At 40.8% G+C, this 18,947-nt stretch overlaps 1 long non-coding RNA gene across 1 annotated transcript in view; it reads left to right on the forward strand.

Annotated features, from left to right (window-relative positions):
* LOC118561605 overlaps positions 1 to 13,032 on the forward strand; it is a 39,766-nt gene extending 26,734 nt beyond the window's left edge. The window contains exon 3 of the long non-coding RNA XR_004930163.1: positions 12,379 to 13,032. This is a non-coding gene — a long non-coding RNA (uncharacterized LOC118561605). The remainder of the gene's footprint in view (positions 1 to 12,378) is intronic.
* Positions 13,033 to 18,947: the final 5,915 nt, after the last annotated feature.

Genomic DNA, 18,947 nt, shown 5'->3' on the forward strand with positions numbered 1-18,947 from the left:
TGTCTAGTCTTTATTCGCTTTTAAGATATCTATAATTTAGTTTTCACTAGTCAAAACTGCATATCGCCTATCCAGAAATACATTTAAGATATCTTGAATTATGGTGGCATTTGAGATATCTTTAATTAGAATTATGACTAGTCAAAACTAAATTTAAGATATCTTGAATTGTAATTTTGACTAGTCGTAATTTAATTGTAGATATCTGAAATGGGTATTTCAGATAGTAAGTAATTCATTCGAGATATCTTGAATTGACGTGTCCATACAACTCAATGGTAAATCTGATGTCATTTCGACTAGTCAGAATGTAATTAGAGATATCTCGAATAGATATTTTGACTAGTCAAAATTCAATTAGAGATATCTAAAATCGCTAAAACGTCTACTCATAAAACAATTTGAGATATCTCGAATGTAAGGGCGGGACAACCGAATTTATGTTAAATGGCTTGCCATACCATTGGCCATACCATTGGCCATTGTGGATTGGCCATTGTTTTTTATCACTGGGGCACATAAAATAATGAAATAATAAAACAGGGCAATATTTAATTGTTTAACAATATTAAGTGAGCCACTTGTGGCTCTGGAACTGCAGGTTTCAGACCCCTGATCTAGCAGATGAAAATTGTGATCCCAGCTCAATACAGCTGAAGCTAAAAGTGAAACACCTTGATTTTTAAATCCCTGTTTAGAATGAAACTGTAAAGGTAAAAAAAATAAAATTGGTCAAAGTGACCAATCAGGTATGGTTTCTTCGCCAGTGCAAGTCGTGTATTTAATATTATATCTTTAGTACAGTGGCAGATGGCTTTACCACAGTATAAAAACGGCATCTAGTTATTACCTGAACTGGCCCAGGCTGCGGAATATTCCTCATTTCCAGCTTGGACATGAGTCGATAGTAGTGCTTTCAGCTCCCCTAAGCCGTTTTTCAGTTCAATGTGTGTGTCGGCAGAAAGTAAACCCAAAATTCTTTGCAAATTTCTTAAGCATTCTTCAAGTACACGATTTTCGCGCTCTCCGCATATCCTATACTGAAAAAGCTCTTTCTATATTGTGGCATTTTCTTACAATTTTGTTGAAAACTGCCAGCGCCATTGAATGTTCAGCCAATTATTTGGACAGCTTACAGTCAATAAGGGGCTTACACGCAATGTCTTATTTCAGATATCTTAAATTGTAATTCTAACTTGTCATAATTACGTTCGAGATATCTTAAATTAACATTACGGATGTGTAAGTCAAAATGTAATTGAAGATATCTTGAATTATTATTCTCAGATAATGGACTTGTGTCTGTACTTGTCCTGTTAGATCTCAGTGCTGCATTTAATACAGTTGATCACAATATTCTCCTACAAAGATTTGAGCATACTGTAGGGATTAAGGGGAAAGCATTAGGCTGGTTTAAATCTTATCTGTCAGACAGATTACAGTTTGTTCATGTTAATAATAAATCTTCCTCAAACTCTAGGGTCACCTGTGGAGTACCACAGGGTTCAATCCTTGGACCAATTCTCTTTACTATATATATGCTTCCGATTGGCAAAATTATCAGACAGCATGGGATTAATTTCCACTGTTATGCTGATGATACTCAGCTATATTTATCCATAAATCCTGATGAATCCAATCAGTTACTTCGACTGCAGTCATGTCTTGATGACATCAAAAGCTGGATGACTTTAAATTTCCTGCATTTAAATTCTGACAAGACAGAAGTTGTAATCTTTGGACCAGAGTCCTCAAAAAATAAACTTCTTAATCAATCACTTAATCTGGATGGCATTAACTTGGCCTCTGGTAATAAAGTAAAAAATCTTGGTGTTATTTTTGACCAAGACATGTCATTTAAATCCCATATTAAACAGGTTTCCAGAGTTTCCTTTTTTCACCTCAGGAATATCGCCAAAATTAGAAACATTCTGTCCAGGTGTGATGCTGAAAAACTAGTCCATGCATTTGTTACTTCAAGGCTGGACTATTGTAATTCTTTACCATCAGGAAGTCCACAAAATGCAGTTCGAAGTCTTTTGCATTCTATTGCATTGAAATGATTGTCATCATTTCAGCTTTTAACTTTGCATGCATACACAAACGGAAGCAGGAACAGTTTTAAGATGTTTATTTTAAGGCTCAACAAAAGGGGAAGCACACGATGTGTGCGACAGGCGAGGTCTGAACGTCAGAGCCGGAACGACTGCGGGAAGAAAGAGGATATATTTACTAAGGATCAAACCAGGGGGAAATCTTCCAGAAGCTTTGGCTACCATTTGGTTGGAGAGACCTGTCCGGGGGGAGATGAGTGAAAAAGGGACTCTGTGACCATAACTCGCTGATGGTAACTGGTGGCTGAGTGACAGGAGGGCTGGCAGATGGAATGCGGGCGAGGGGGCCGGACAGCACCACTGTGGCGGCAGGCAGGAAGAGCAGCTGGAAGAACCGGAGTGTAGCTGATGAACCAGGTGAATCCAGGAAGGGGGTTCTCACGCCCGGCTAGGTATCATCAAGGGAGTATAAGTGGAGATGCCAGAGCAAAATCTGAGCGGCAGGGATTCAGATGACTGGTTCACTGAGCACGACGCCAACACAGGTGAGTAAATCCAAACACAACAAACTGGAGAATAACAGGAGACATGATTGGTCCAAAAACCGGGTTTCCAAAAACTCACAGGTACGAAGCACGGGAGACAGATCAGTGGCCTAGGCATACCACGACGGAGTAACACTCTGGCGTCTTTCAGCTGTTTGTGTACTCCTTTTAAAGCCCGAGACAAAGGTTCTTTGATGAGTCGCAGGTGTGGGCCTTGCCACCTGTCAACTGCAGCCACCTGTGAAGCAGACTTAGAGCACGGAAAACAGAGAACCCTGACACCACCCCCCCTCAACGGTCGCCTCCTGGCAGCCCAGAAGAGGAAGTGGATGGACGGGAGGCCCAAAAGGCATTGAGCAGAGCATTATCATCAATAACGGAACCGAGGACCCACGACCGCTCCTCAGGACCGCAAAGTTCACTGTCAATGACCGGTTTTATCCGGGAGACATGAAATGTGGGATGGACTCGAGAATGTGATGGCAGGCGAAGACAGACAGACGTGGGGCTAATAACTCTTTCTATTTCATATGGTCCAGTGAAGCAGGGGGCAAATTTCTTGGCAGTCGGGTTCTGTAAGACGTCTCTGGCGGATAACCAAACTTTCTGACCGGGGCGATACTGGGGAGCAGGAACTCGGCGCTGGTCAGCAAACCTTTTGTTCTGCTCTGCGGTGCGAGTGAGGGCGGTGATTGTGGATCTCCAAGTGTCTTGGCAATGGGTGATGTAGTGGGTGACAGACGAGACCAGTATATGGAGTTCATCAGCGGGTAGAAGAGGTGGTTGGTATCCAAGAGCTATTTCAAAAGGGGAGTGTCCGGTGGCTGATGAAACGTGAGAATTGAGGGCGTACTCAACCCAGGGCCAAAACGTGTTCCAATCGGAGGGTGATGAAGAAGTGAGTCACCGGGGAGTGGTTTCCAGTTGTTGATTCATTCGTTCTGTCTGGCCTTTAGTTTGGGGATGGTAGCCGGAGGTGAGGGTGTAGCGGGCACCGAGAGCAGAACAAAAGTGCCGCCAAACCTGGGAGATAAACTAGGGGCCCCGGTCATGGAGTTTGAATACATGCTTAATGAGATGTTGGGCGGTTTATGGATAGGGATGAGATAGCAGGATTTTGACAGTCTACAACAGTCAATATGGTGGTCATCCCTTGTGACGACGGGAGTCCAGTGATTAAATTCAGGGGCATTTCGGAATAGGAAGTGGGTTAAGCAGACCGGAGGGAGCTGATGGTTTATTCTGAGCACAGACGGGACAGGCACGAACATATTTGCGTACGTCTTTGGTCCAGGACGGCCACCAGAAACGACAGGACACCTGGGACTGGGTTCTGTATAATCCAGAAAAACTTTGAGTCATGATACCAACGCACTACTTCAGGACGGACAGACTTCGGGACATACATAAGTCAGGCGGGGCCAGTGCCTGGATCCGGATCTAACAGTAACGCTTGGCTGATACGATCCTCCAGGTTCCACCGGGGGGCTCCAAAGGTGCATGTAGGTGGTAGAATGGGCGCTGGTTCGCTCTCATGTTCTTGAGGTGCAAACTGCCGTGAAAGAGTGTCATGCTTGACGTTTCTGGAGCTGGGGCAATAAATTATGGAGAGGTTGAATCTAGAAAAGAAGAGAGACCAGCGGGCTTGACGGGGGTTAAGACGTCGGGCAGACTGCAGGTAAGCGGGGTTCTTGTGGTCGGTCAGATAACAATGGGCTGCTCGGACCCCTCCAGCCAGTGTCGCCACTCCTCTAATGCTAATTTAATGGCTAGTAGCTCACAGTCTCCCACGTCATAATTACGTTCGGCTGGAGACAGCCGACATGAGAAAAAGGCACATGGATGTAGTTTGTGATCTGAGTCTGACTGTTGGGACAACACAGCCCCTACCCCCGTATTGGATGCGTGCTTTTCTAGGGTAAACTGCTTGGCTAGGTCGGGATGTATCAGAATGGGGGCTTGCGAGAACCTGGTCTCAAGCTCAGAAAACGAGTCTTAAGCCTCAGAGCTCCAAATAAAGGGAACTTTAGGGGAGGTCAGGGCATGCAGAGGGGACGCAATCTGACTATTCAATTAAATTTTATTTATATAGCGCCAATTCATGAAACATGTCATCTCGAGGCACTTTACAAAGTCAAAATCAATCATATTATACAGATTGGTCAAACATTTCCTACATAAGGGAACCAGTTGATTGCTTTAAAGTCCCGACAAGCAGCATTCACTCCTCCTGAAAGAGCGTAGAGTCACAGGGAGAGTCGTCTGCATTGTTGATGGCTTTGCAGCAATCCCTCATACTGAGCAAGCATGAAGCGACAGTGGAAAGAAAAACTCCCCATTAACGGGAAGGAAAACCTCCGGCAGAACCAGAACCATGCTCAGTATGAACGGTCATCTGCCTCGACCGACTGGGGTTACGGAAGACAGAGCAGAGACACAACAAGAGAGACAAAAAAGCACAGAAGCTCACATTGATCATAGTTCATTGACTATAGTTCTTAATGAACCATCTGTAAATATTGGCGAACCCTAAGAAAGTCTGAAGCTGTTTTCTGGAGTCAGGAGTCGGCCACTCCTGTAACGAATTTGGATGGACCCAAGGAATACCCGAAAACAAGTGAGTAAAACTTAAACAGTTTTATTGAGTGGATGGCGGCGCGGACCCCTGGTCTGTGCGGCTCGTACTCTGCAACTGGCAGCTCCTGAAGGCAGAGCGGTGGGTTAGTGACCAGCAGAGACAGACAGAAAGGTGAGAGTGAAGCAGGGTCACTAACCTGGCCGCACCGTGGGTAGATTGGGCAGAAGTCTGGCTCCAGGTGTCGACTGGGTCCGAGAGGGGATAATCCAGGGCTCTTTATCCAGGTACAGTCCGGGTCTTGTTGAGGGGGAAATCCGTTCGTTCCGGCAGCGGTGTCCAAGGGGGAATCCAATTGAGTTTCCAGGCCCAGGTCCAGGTCCAGAATCCAAAAGGTACAGACAGTTAAAGGGGCAGGCAATCTTGGTAACTTACGGGCAGGCTGGGGTCAGAAGCACGGGAAGGCAGTCCAGATCACTGATGCTGACGAGCAGAACTCAGGCGGGCAGACAAATCCAGGAAGGGGTTAGACTGACTCAAAAAACAGGGGCAAAAACAGGTCGACAGGCAGACAGGTGAAAAGGATTTCAAAAAACAAGGCTGGAATCGCTCACCGTTTTGCTAGAGACGTTCTGGCACTGGAGGCTGCAAAGAGCAGAGCTTTTAAGCAGGTAGGGCGGAAATGGAACAGGTGCGCTGATTGCAATTAGCAGCTCCAGTGCCAGAAACGTTACAACTCCACTACAGCTTTGATCTTATCTGCATCTGATCTGACCTTTCCTCCTTCAATAATTAGACTGAGGAATACCTTGTAAAGTCCTTGTAAAATTCACATTTTTCAGCCTTGACAAACAGACGTTTTTTTAGCAGGCGTTGCAGAACAAGGCGGACATGTTGTTGATGATGGACAGAATCACTAGAATAAATCAAGATATCATCTAGATAGACAAAAACGAAGACGTTCAAAAAGTCTCGTAGGACGTCATTCACTAAAGCCTGAAATACGGACAGGGCGTTACGCAGACCAAAAGGCATGACCACATACTCGAAGTGACCAAGTGGAGTCTTAAAAGCTGTCTTCCACTCATCCCCCTGGCGGACTCGGACCAGAGGGTAAGCGTTGCGCAGGTCAAGCTTGATAAATATGACCACATTCTGGACTGGTTCTAGAGCAGAGGACAACAGGAGAAGTGGGTATTTATTCTTAACAGTGATTTGGTTAAGCCCTCGGTAGTCAATACACAGACGGAGGCATCCATTCTTCTTTCCCACGAAGAAAAAGCCTGCGCCCAATGGAGAGGAGGAGGGGCGAATTAACCCTACCGATAGTGATTCTCTGATATATTTCGAGAGAACAGAGCTGGATCCAGGGAGACCATCAGGACGAGATCAGATAGGCTCAGAACAGAAGGACAGAAAACAGGTCGGGCACAAACAGACAGGACATCAAAAATTAGCAGAGGCTGGGGAGCTCTTACCAATCGCATATGTGTAGGGAGCGAGTAGAGACATTATGGCAAGGTGCAGAGAACTGAGGGGGGAATAAATAGGTGTGCAGACAGGTGAAGAGTGAGGGACTAATTAACCAAAACCAGGTGGAAATAATCAAGGAGGGACTAGACTAAAAAGGCTAATAGGAACAGAGGCAACACCAGAACTGATAAAAACCAAAACAACCCTGAAGTACAACCTAAAGACAGAAGAACAGGCTAAGACTAAAAGTGATGACAATAACAAGGTAAACCAAAACATTACACCAACTAAACAAGGATCCAGATAAGACAGAACTCAAAGCAGCCAGATAATCAAAGACAGGAGAGAGGAGGAAAACTAAAACTTATAACATAAACCAGAACTAAACTCGGAATAAGATAAGATAGTCTTTATTGATCTTACAATGGAGAAATTAACTCGTCACCTCGGCTCATACAAGAAGGTGCAGGTGCATTCAGTTATATACAGTGAATCTTCAGTGAATATGTACAATGGATCAAAAAGGATACCAAAAAATACAAAAAAGGAAATAGGAATGGGCATATGATGTCTTATTTACATTCATAGTGCTCTATATATATATAAACATATATATATACTTATATACATATATCTATGCGCCTACATACATACGTACCTACACGTATATTTGTGCAAATACATTCGTGTATACATTTGTACATACATACATACATGTGGGCTGACTTATGTTCAGGTGGTGATAGCAGCAGAAGTCACTACATCAGGATTATTGCACGGGTTGTAGGACAGTGTATTAAATAGATTATTGCACCTTGGTTATTGCACATTAATTATTACAGTTATGGTCACAGTTACAGTGCAGCATTGTATAATCTGATAGCAGCAGGAATAAATGACCTGCGGTAGCGCTCCTTTTTACAGACAGGATGTCTAAGTCTGGCACTAAAGGAGCTGCTCAGCTCCTCTACAGTCTGGTGCAGGGGGTGGAAGGTGTTGTCCATGATGGATGTGAACTTGGACAACACCCTCCTCTCAGCTACTTCCTCCACAGAGTCCAGAGAGCAGCCCAGGACAGAAGTGACCTTCCTCACCAGTTTATTCAGCCTCTTTCTGTCCCGCTCTGTGCTGCCAGGAGCCCAGCAGACGACAGCGTAGAGGAGGGCTGAGGCCACCACAGAGTCATAGAAGGTCTTTAGCAGAGGCCTGCCCACTCCAAAGGACCTCAGCCTCCTCAGGAGGTGGAGGAGGCTCTGGCCCTTCTTATACAGAGCGTCTGTGTTATGAGTCCAGTCCAGCTTATTGTTGACGTGAACACCCAGGTATCTGAAACTCTCCACAGTTTCTATGTCCTGCCCCTGGATGTTCACAGGTGAGTGAGGTGGGGGTCTACTCCTAAATATGAATGAATATTACATAAAGTTAAACGTTCCCCATCTAAGGCGGAGACCTGGAGAGGCGCGGACAAAGGAACCGTCTCTATCCGAGACTGGGTGACCAATCCTTGGTCAATCAGGTTAAAATTGTAGCCGGAGTCAACTAAAGTGGAAACGTTAAGATTGTCCTGTTCTAAGACTAAGGTAACCGAGAAACAAAAACGAGACGTAGCCAGATCATCAGGAGACTTGGGGGATGAAATTCTACAGCGGTCCGCCGTCTTCCCCACTACGGGCAACGGACCCGATCTTTTGGTCGAACTGGACAGGAGTTAACAAAGTGTCCTGCGGTCCCGCAGTAAAGACACTGATTTTCTGAGAACGCTGTTGACGTTCTTCTCAGGTGAGGTGTACGCGGCCAATCTGCATAGGTTCGGTAGGTGGCGGCAGTGTTATAGCTGGCCGTGGGGATAAACCCCATTGTACAGGTGTTAAAGACGGCCGCATAGGTCTCTCAGACCGCCCCCGGCTTCGGCTAGGTAACCGGGCGTCCAGCCGAATAGCTAAGGAGATTAGACCCTCAAAGGTATCGGCCTCCTCAACGCGCGCTAACTCGTCCTTTAATGTTTCAACGAGTGCTTGGAAAAAGACAGCCTTTAACAGCCAGGCTCCACTGAGAATTCAGAGACGCGTCGTCCACATTGCTTTAACGCCAGTAGTGAACGGGACTGCTGCACAGGATCCAATTCAGCTGAGAAGACTGCCTTAAATTCACAAGCAGTATTCACTCCTGAAGAAGCGTAGAGCTACAGGGAGAGTCATCTGCATTGTCCATGGCTTTGCAGCAATCCCTCACACTGAACCGGGCTCAGTATGAACGGTCATCTGCCTCGACCGACTGGGGTTACAGAAGACAGAACAGAGACACAACAAGAGAGACAAAAAAGCACAGAAGCACACATTAATCTAGTAATCTGTTCTACATTAGATGGTAGTAGCGGGTGAGCCGTCTTCTCTGGATGATGTCACAGCTAACAGAACGCCAGACCAGGTGTACCTACTATGAAGAGAAAAGAGAGAGAGCAAAAAGTTAAAAGCTGCAATGACGACAGTCATTTCAATGTAATACAATGCAAAACTGGAGAACAGTAGAAATCAGTAGAGTGAGAAAATTAGACCCTGATGTCCTCCAGCAGCCTAGGCCTATAGCAGCACAACTATAGAGGTAGCTCAGGGTAACATGAGCCACTCTGACTAGAAGCTTTGTCACAAAGGAAAGTTTTAAGATTAGTCTTAAAAGTAGACGGGGTGTCTGCCTCACGGACCAAAACTGGGAGTTGGTTCCACAGGAGAGGAGCCTGATAGCTAAAGGATCTGCCTCCCATTCTACTTTTAGAGACTCTAGGAACCACCAGCAGACCTGCAGTCTGAGAGCGAAGTGCTCTGTTAGGAACATACGGGGTAATCAGAGCTCTGATATATGATGGAGCTTGATTATTAAGGGCTTTATACGTTAGAAGGAGAATTTTAAATTCTATTCTTGATTTAACAGGAAGCCAATGAAGGGAAGCTAAAATAGGAGAAATATGATCCCTCTGGTTGATTTTCATCAGAACTCTTGCTGCAGCATTTTGAATCAGCTGAAGGCTTTGAACTGCATTTTGTGGACTTCCTGATAGTAAAGAATTACAATAGTCCAGCCTTGAAGTAACAAATGCATGGACTAGTTTTTCAGCATCACTCCTGGACAGAATGTTTCTAATTTTGGCGATATTCCGGAGGTGAAAAAAGGAAACTCTGGAAACCTGTTTAATATGGGATTTAAATGACATGTCTTGGTCGAAAACAACACCAAGATTTTTTACTTTATTACCAGAGGCCAAGTTAATGCCATCCAGATTAAGGGATTGATTAAGAAGTTTATTTTTTGAGGACTCTGGTCCAAAGATTACAACTTCGGTCTTGTCAGAATTTAAGTGCAGGAAATTTAAAGTCATCCAGCTTTTGATGTCATCAAGACATGACTGCAGTCGAAGTAACTGATTGGATTCATCAGGATTTATGGATAAATATAGCTGAGTGTCATCAGCATAACAGTGGAAATTAATCCCATGCTGTCTGATAATTTTGCCAATCGGAAGCATATATATAGTAAATAGAATTGGTCCAAGGACTGAACCCTGTGGTACTCCACACCTTCTTTTTCAAGGGAGCTACATTGTCTAATGCAGAACGCAATGATGAAGTCATACCGTTTACAAAGACATCTATTTGTGAATTGGAAGAAACAACATTGCTGCCATCTACAGGGCATTTCTGCAATACGGAGGATATTAAAAAGGGGACAGACTCTTTAAGTTTTGATACAGCATTATCCAATAAAGATCTACTATAATGGAACCCCCTTTTGGGGGTGGAGAACTCAGATTAAACTCAAATGTTATTAAAAAATGATCAGATAGGACAGGGTTGTGAGAGAATACTGTTAATTCTTCACAATCAATGCCATATGTCAGCACAAGGTCTAAAGTATGGAGCTGAGAGTGCGTCGGTTTATGCACATTTTGAGCAAAACCAATTGAATCTAGGATAGTTTTAAAGGCTACACTAAGGTTATCACATTCAGTGTCAACATGGATGTTAAAATCACCCACTATAATAACCTTATCAGTATTTAACACCAAATCAGATAAGAAATCTGACAACTCATCCAAAAACTGAGTGTAAGGGCCTGGTGGACGATACAAAACAACAAACAGAAGAGGTTTTATTGCTTTGCAGTTTGGATGAGGGAAACTGAGGGTTAAATGTTCAAAAGAACTGTAGTTATTAGTTGGCCTGGGACTAATTAATAAATCAGACTGAAAGATGGTTGCCACTCCTCCTCCTCTTCCCACAGATCTGGGAATGTGGAAATTTGAATAATTGGAGGGAGTTGACTCATTTATACTAACATAGTCCTCTTGTAGCCAGGTTTCTGTGAGACAAAATAAATCAATCTGATTATCAGAAATCAATTCATTAACTAACAAAGTCTTTGGAGGGAGAGACCTTATATTTAATAGACCACATTTAATTCTTTTATTTTTAGGTTCAAGGTGAACCGTATTGATTTTTATTAGGTTTTTATGATTTGTTCCTTTTAGATAAGTTTTTGATCTGTTAAGTTTTGGCCGTGGGAAAGACACCGTCTCAATAGGATAATGGATGGGTAACAGTACAGAAGCTGCAGAGAGGTGTGTTAAACTACGGCTCTCTTCACAATTATCTTCCTTTACTGAGCAAATCATTCTTTAAAATGTTATTTTATAAAATAATGTTTTGTTTACTCAAGATTTTTATTGTGAATGGGTTGAAGCACATACCAGATGTTGTTCTGAATTAGTAAAGCTAATTAAACTCCATTCCATGTTCTTTAAATCAGATCTGCAGTGAACCAGGATTCACTAAATTATTCTGATGATGTTGATCAAACATTTTATTTTGTCTTTTGTTTCTATTGTTTGTAAATAGTTCCTTAGCTTCTTTTTATTTTCATTTTGCTTAGTTTCACTAGCCTAGTAGAGATGATTTGTTAATCGAAATATAGTGTTAATTCAGATAAACAGCATTATATAGAGATGTTCATTTTATTTCTGTTATTAAATTCTTGAACTTGAAGAGAAGTTGTCACTCCTTTATTCTAATGTGTGCAGAGTTTGCTGTTTAAAGATCACCAGAACTTCAGTCATTCCTTTCAACTATTGTCCTGATATCAGCTGTTTGGGCTGATATTCACCAGACAATATCTAACAGACAAAGACTTATTTATTAAACATAAAATAACTTTAAACAGCATGTAATAGCACAACAGAGGTGTAGAAGCAGACTCAGAGGATGTTATATTGCTCTCTCCCTTTCCTCTGCTCTATTTTTGTCACAATTTCTCCCTTTTAGCATTATGTCTATTTCTCTCCTTCTTTCCTCTTCTACCTGTTTCTGTCTCCATTGAACATGAAATAGTCCCAGTATAAAATCTAATAAAACTTCTTGCTTACATAAACCAAGTGGAGCACTAAAGCAGTAAGGTTCCACTTGTGAAAAATAAATCTTTTGGGCTCTTTTTGGCATTAAGACAGCAATTTCTGATGCTACACTGCCAGACAGGAGATGTTAAAAAAGAGTTCTCTGCTTCGTCTGCAAACTCAATAGAGCAGTTCCATCTGCTTGGCTATGTATGTCCAGTGTAATGTAGTGTATATAAATTGACAACTGAGAAGCTTTTAATCTAAATGACATGCATGCATTTACATGTTTTACTGTTGTACGAATCTCACTTGTGATTATTTTTCTTTGATTTGTTGTTATTTAACCAGGGGGAAGTCTTATATACTCCAATGGACTGGAACCCCCAGCACAAGGCCTTATTCTGAGGGGAGATGGATGAGCATGAGGTGTTCCAGATGAGCCACGCCAGTCAGAAAACAGCTCCTGAAGACTACACTTCAGCAAAGGATGACTTTTCAATGGTCTTATAGTGTCAGCAAGACATGGAAATGTTTTCTGTTAACTTTGTTGACATGATGGGACTTAGAATAAATGCTGGGTTTTGTAAGTTCTTTGTTTTATATAGTTTTCTCTTGATGTATTTATTTTTCCTGTTCATGCTTCATGTATGCATGTAGATGAGACGTTCAAAAAGTGTAGGCAGGAATTTTTGCAGTTCAATTTATAAATATGTAATAACCATTTTAAAGGATATAGTTTACCACACATTCATAATTAAGGATGAAATAATAATTTTTCCTAAATTGACTAAAACCCATTCTTTCCTCAAAGGTTAAGGAGACCCAATCGTTTCATACCCCTGTAGCAGATTTGAAGTGGACCTTGTTTTTTTCTTGTCCTATATCCAGAAATTTCTGGTTAGAAATTAGAAATTGGTTGGTACTCAAATTACATAACATTCCAACTTGTGATATTTCTCATACCTTGTGTCTTGATGACATCAAAAGCTGGATGACTTTAAATTTCCTTTGAATTGAATTACGGGGTAATCAGAGCTCTGATATATGGTGGAGCTTGATTATTAAGGGCTTTATATGTTAGAAGAAGAATTTTAAATTCTATTCTTGATTTAACAGGAAGCCAATGAAGGGAAGCTAAAACAGGAGAAATATGATCCCTCTGGTTGATTTTCATCAGAACTCTTGCCGCAGCATTTTGGATCAGCTGAAGGCTTTGAACTGCATTTTGTGGAATTCCTGATAGTAAAGAATTACAATAGTCCAGCCTTGAAGTAACAAATGCATGGACTAGTTTTTCAGCATCACTCCTGGACAGAATGTTTCTAATTTTGGCGATATTCCTGAGGTGAAAAAAGGAAACTCTGGAAACCTGTTTAATATGGGATTTAAATGACATGTCTTGGTCGAAAACAACACCAAGATTTTTAACTTTATTACCAGAGGCCAAGTTAATGCCATCCAGATTAAGTGATTGATTAAGAACTTTATTTTTTGAGAAGTCTGGTCCAAAGATTACAACTTCTGTCTTGTCAGAATTTAGATGCAGGAAATTTAAAGTCATCCAGCTTTTGATGTCATCAAGACATGACTGCAGTCGAAGTAATTGATTGGATTCATCAGGATTTATGGATAAATATATCTGAGTGTCATCAGCATAACAGTGGAAATTAATCCCATGCTGTCTGATAATTTTGCCAATCGGAAGCATATGTATAGTAAAGAGAATTGGTCCAAGGACTGAACCCTGTGGTACTCCACAGGTGACCCTAGAGTTTGAGGAAGATTTATTATTAACATGAACAAATTGGAATCTGTCTGACAGATAAGATTTAAACCAGCCTAATGCTTTCCCCTTAATCCCTACAGTATGTTCAAGTCTTTGTAGGAGAATATTGTGATCAACTGTATCAAACGCAGCACTGAGATCTAACAGGACAAGTATAGACACAAGTCCATTATCTGAGGCCATGAGAATATCATTAGTGACCTTCACCAGAGCTGTTTCAGTGCTATGATGAGCTCTGAAGCCTGACTGAAACTCCTCAAGTAGGTCATTACTTTGTAAATGTTCACAAAGTTGATTAGCAACTACTTTCTCAAGAATTTTAGATAAGAAAAGAAGATTAGATATAGGTCTGTAATTTACTAACTCATCTTGATCAAGAGAAGGTTTCTTAAGTAAAGGTTTAATAACAGCTACTTTAAAAGCCTGTGGTACATATCCATTTACTAAGGATAGATCAATTATGTCTAAAATAGGACCACTGATCAAAGGGAATACCTCCTTAAACAACTGGGTTGGGATTGGGTCCAACATACAGGTAGAAGGTTTAGATGAAGCTAAAATTTTAGATAGCTCAGAAAGCTCTACTGCTTCTAAACAGTTCAAACACTATGCAGGTTCTAAGGATTCCTCCAATGCTGCCTCACTTACTGAGGACGATGTAATCATGTTTGGGAGGATGCCAATTATTTTATTTTTAATGGCATCAATTTTATTTATGAAGAATCCCATAAAATCATTACTGCTAAGAGCTAAGGGAATGGATGGATCAACAGAGCTGCAGCTCTGGGTAAGTTTGGCAACTGTACTAAAGAGAAATCTAGGATTATTTTTATTCTCCTCAATTAATGATGAAAAATATGTTGCTCTAACTCTGCGAAGGGTCTTGTTATACAACAATAGTCTGTCCCTCCAGATTAAGTAGGATTCTTCTTGGTGTGTAGAGCGCCATTTTCTCTCCAATTTCCTAACATGTGCTTCAAGGAACGCAGCTCTGAATTAAACCAGGGAGCCAGCTTCCTGTGAATAATCACCTTCTTTTTCAAGGGAGCTACATTGTCTAATGCAGAACGCAATGAGGAAGTCACACTGTTAGCAAAGACATCTATTTGTGAATGGGAAGAAACAACCTTGCTGCTATCTGCAGGGTATTTCTGCAATACTGAGGATATTAAGAGGGGGACAGACTCTTTAAGTTTTGATGGCGCATTATCTGATAAAGATCTACTATAATGGAACCCTCTTTTGGGGGTGGAGAACTCAGATTAAACTCAAATGTTATTATAAAATGATCAGATAGGACAGGGTTGTGAGGAAATACTGTTAATTCTTCACAATCAATGCCATATGTCAGAACAAGGTCTAAAGTATGGAGCCGAGAGTGCGTCGGTTTATGCACATTTTGAGCAAAACCAATTGAATCTAGGATAGTTTTAAAGGCTACAGTAAGGTTATCACATTCTGTGTCAACATGAATGTTAAAATCACCCACTATAATAACCTTATCAGTATTTAACACCAAATCAAATAAGAAATCTGACAACTCATCCAAAAACTGAGTGTAAGGGCCTGGTGGACGATACAAAACAACAAACAGAAGAGGTTTTATTGCTTTGCAGTTTGGATGAGGGAAACTGAGAGTTAAATGTTCAAAAGAACTGTAGTTATTAATTGGCCTGGGACTAATTAATAAATCAGACTGAAAGATGGTTGCCACTCCTCCTCCTCTTCCCACAGATCTGGGAATGTGGAAATTTGAATAACTGGAGGGGGTTGACTCATTTATACTAACGTAGTCCTCTTGTAGCCAGGTTTCTGTGAGACAAAATAAATCAATCTGTTTATCAGAAATCAATTCGTTAACTAACAAAGTCTTTGGAGGGAGAGACCTTATATTTAATAGACCACATATAATTGTTTTATTTTTTGGTTCAAAGTGATCCGTATGGATTTGTATTAGATTTTTATGATTTGTTCCTTTAAGTCGGTATGTCTGTAAAGATCTCTGTAAAGATGTCTGTCAGAGCTGTCAACAGCGAAGAAGGGTGGATCTCATTGAAACAAGAGGACCACTGCAAAAACAGCCAGAAAAACAATTTTATATTATTTTATTACGCATTCTGCCAAATGGCCTAAATGCAGATGACGTTTGTTGATGGGAAATTATTTTATCAGGCCTTAGTGTCTAAAATGGCCTATCATCTCTTACCCACTCCTCGTAAACTATCAGCAGCTGCAGGAAGGAGGAGGCCAGGGCAGTGTGAGATAACGTGTCCAAGCATGGCCTGGAGGCCATTTGTGGCCCCTATACTGATTTTGGGTGCCCCCCCCCCCAACTGCATTTCAAGAAAGATTTGGTGATTAGGGCAAAATTATTACAGAAAAGTTATTTAAAAGTTATTTAAAATGATTCCATTTCGTAGACCAGCTAAAAAGAATTAACAATTTATTTGGTTTAAAAAAATTGTCAATTATTTGGCCCTCGAGGTCCTTTGACATGATAATTTTGGCCCATGTACCGAAAAGTTTGGACACACCTGGCTTTCATGAAGCCACATTGGGATTGATCATTAATAGTGTGACTAATGTTGTTATGTTGAGTAAAACAACTACAAAAACTTTGTAATCATTAATTAAGAAAGAATCTTGACAGCAGTTTCCCAGGAGGAGACACTCTTTTTGAGGCTAATTCTTTTGCTGGCTAATTCTGGATATGCAGAGGTTGCTATAAAATCTCTGCCAAATTTACACCACTGGTTAACTTCAGTTGCTAAAGTTTTTTTGGCTTTTCAAAACTTTATATTCAGCACAAGACAGTTATCAATATATATTTACATAAAAGGCGAGAGGAAAAGCCTCTCGCCTTTTATTCTTGTAAATAAAGTGCATAAATCAAGTGTTTTTGTAGTTTTCTTGTTATTACAGTCAGAGATGTTTGCAATGGAAAAAGATGGAATAGTGTAACTAAAAGCAGATTTTTGTGTTGTTCTATTATTTCCCTAATATTTGTAATCATAATCTGTTCTATGCTATTCGTGTCATGGACTCCAACATTTCACTTTCCAAACTTAAACAGAAATAAATCTTTCTTCTTTCTAATGAACCGTAACACTTTAGTCCAGAAGGGGGCAGTAGAGTGGCAGTGACGGAAAGAGTTTCAGGTCCACAATCCACTGAGCTATATAATACCACTGAGCTCTATTCTACACTGGAGTGCTAATCACCGTCTGTTTGAACGAGTCACTTTGAAGCCACCAGCCGCCAAATTGGTACTCCCTATTTCCCCTCAGTAACTAGGGAATATGTGTGCTACAGCATCGAATAACGAGGATTTTCTCATGTTCAGGGGGGGTTAAGACTTTTAAAATGTCAAATGCCATATACTTTTATGTTATGTTCTAAAACTATCAAGTACTGAGAAAGTCATGTGCTGAAATATTTTGCATTTTATTCATTTAAAAATGTATATTTAACATTTATAAATATATAAATAATATACAGAAACATATATTTACATATATGTATACATATATTTACATATACACATACTTATATATACATATATATATATATTTAATATGAATAACATGTAAAATATTTCAGCACCTAATTTCCTAGTAGTTGATAGTGTTAGTACATCCACTGACTGTAGAATTACCTGTGAAACGTTTTCACACAGCCAGAAAACTGCTTGTTGTGTATATGTAAATATATGTATACATATATGTAAATAAATGTTTCTGTATATTGTTATTTATATATTTATAAATGTTATATATATTTAAAAAAATAAAATGCAAAATATTTTAGCACATGACTTTCTCAGTACTTGATAGTTTTAGAACATAACATAAAAGTATATGACATTTGACATTTTAAAAGTCTTTAGCCCCCCTGAACATGAGAAAATCCTCGTTATTTGATGCTGTAGCGCACATATTCCCTAGTTACTGGAGGAAAATAGGGAGTACCAATATGGCGGCTGGTGGCCTCAAAGCGACTTGTTCAAACAGTGGCTGTCAGCACTCCTGTGGATAATATAGCTCAGTGTCCAAAACCCATACAAATAACATACATATGTCCTCCCTGAATTATAACGTACTGCTGGGCAGAGTGATATCTATGAATCAGTTTACATGACTCTTCAGTCACTTTGTTTGTGAGCAGGTGTCTATAAGGCAGGTTCCTGACATTGACCCACTTCCACACTGTCAGACCAGTGATGAACAGCATGGAGGGGTAGAGGAGATATCTGTCTGAAATAGAGACCGAATGTAGCTACTGTCTTTTAAGGATTTGGTGTCACCAATGGCTCAAAGGGTGGAACCCAGGTTGGTTCCTCAGTGTTTCTTCATAAGATATGGATACCATAACTATGGCAAGTCATAGTTACAGGGATGACAGAAACTAAGAGTAATTAAGTCAATTCCCAGAATTACAGAGCAACTGAGTTACTAGAATTATATTGTTGTCAAACCTTGAGTCAAAAAGTAGATTTCTTTATATATATTAGGGCTGGTTGATATAGAAAAAGCATATCAATAAAATAGAAATCATATTGGTTGATATTGGTAATTACCAAAAAATTAAAAACATACATCTTAAGTGCAGCCACTGCCTGGCCATTTTATGCTGTTGTTTAGAGACCTATTGTTAAATAAAGACACACAAACACTGAATTCCAGCTCAACAATTTATTTAAACTGCAAGTTTTAAAAAAAGAAAAATAACACATGCTCTTTGATGTCTTTGAAGGGGATGGAGCTTCCTGGGTCTGCGTTTGTGAGGTCACTAAAGTTGGTGTTGCTTCGGTGTGTGAGTTTGATAAAACAATGTCGTAATTATCTCTGGTCCCCTGCCTGATCTGACCAGTGATGACATGTTTAGCCGCATGTCATCATTCAACCGCTGGTTGTCTAGGTGGTGTCAAGAAAACGACGTGGGCTACATTGATAACTGGAGAACTTTCTGGGGAAAACCTGGTCTGATCCGGAGAGACGGTATTCATCCCACTTTGGATGGTGCAGCTCTTCTTTCTAGGAATCTGGCCAGATTTATTAGTCCTCCTAAATGCTGACAACCCAGGGTCCAGACCAGGAAGCAGAGCCGTAGTTTAACACACCTCTCTGCAGCT

Source organism: Fundulus heteroclitus, unplaced genomic scaffold, assembly GCF_011125445.2.
Source record: "Fundulus heteroclitus isolate FHET01 unplaced genomic scaffold, MU-UCD_Fhet_4.1 scaffold_68, whole genome shotgun sequence".
Classification (NCBI taxonomy): Eukaryota; Metazoa; Chordata; class Actinopteri; order Cyprinodontiformes; family Fundulidae; genus Fundulus; species Fundulus heteroclitus.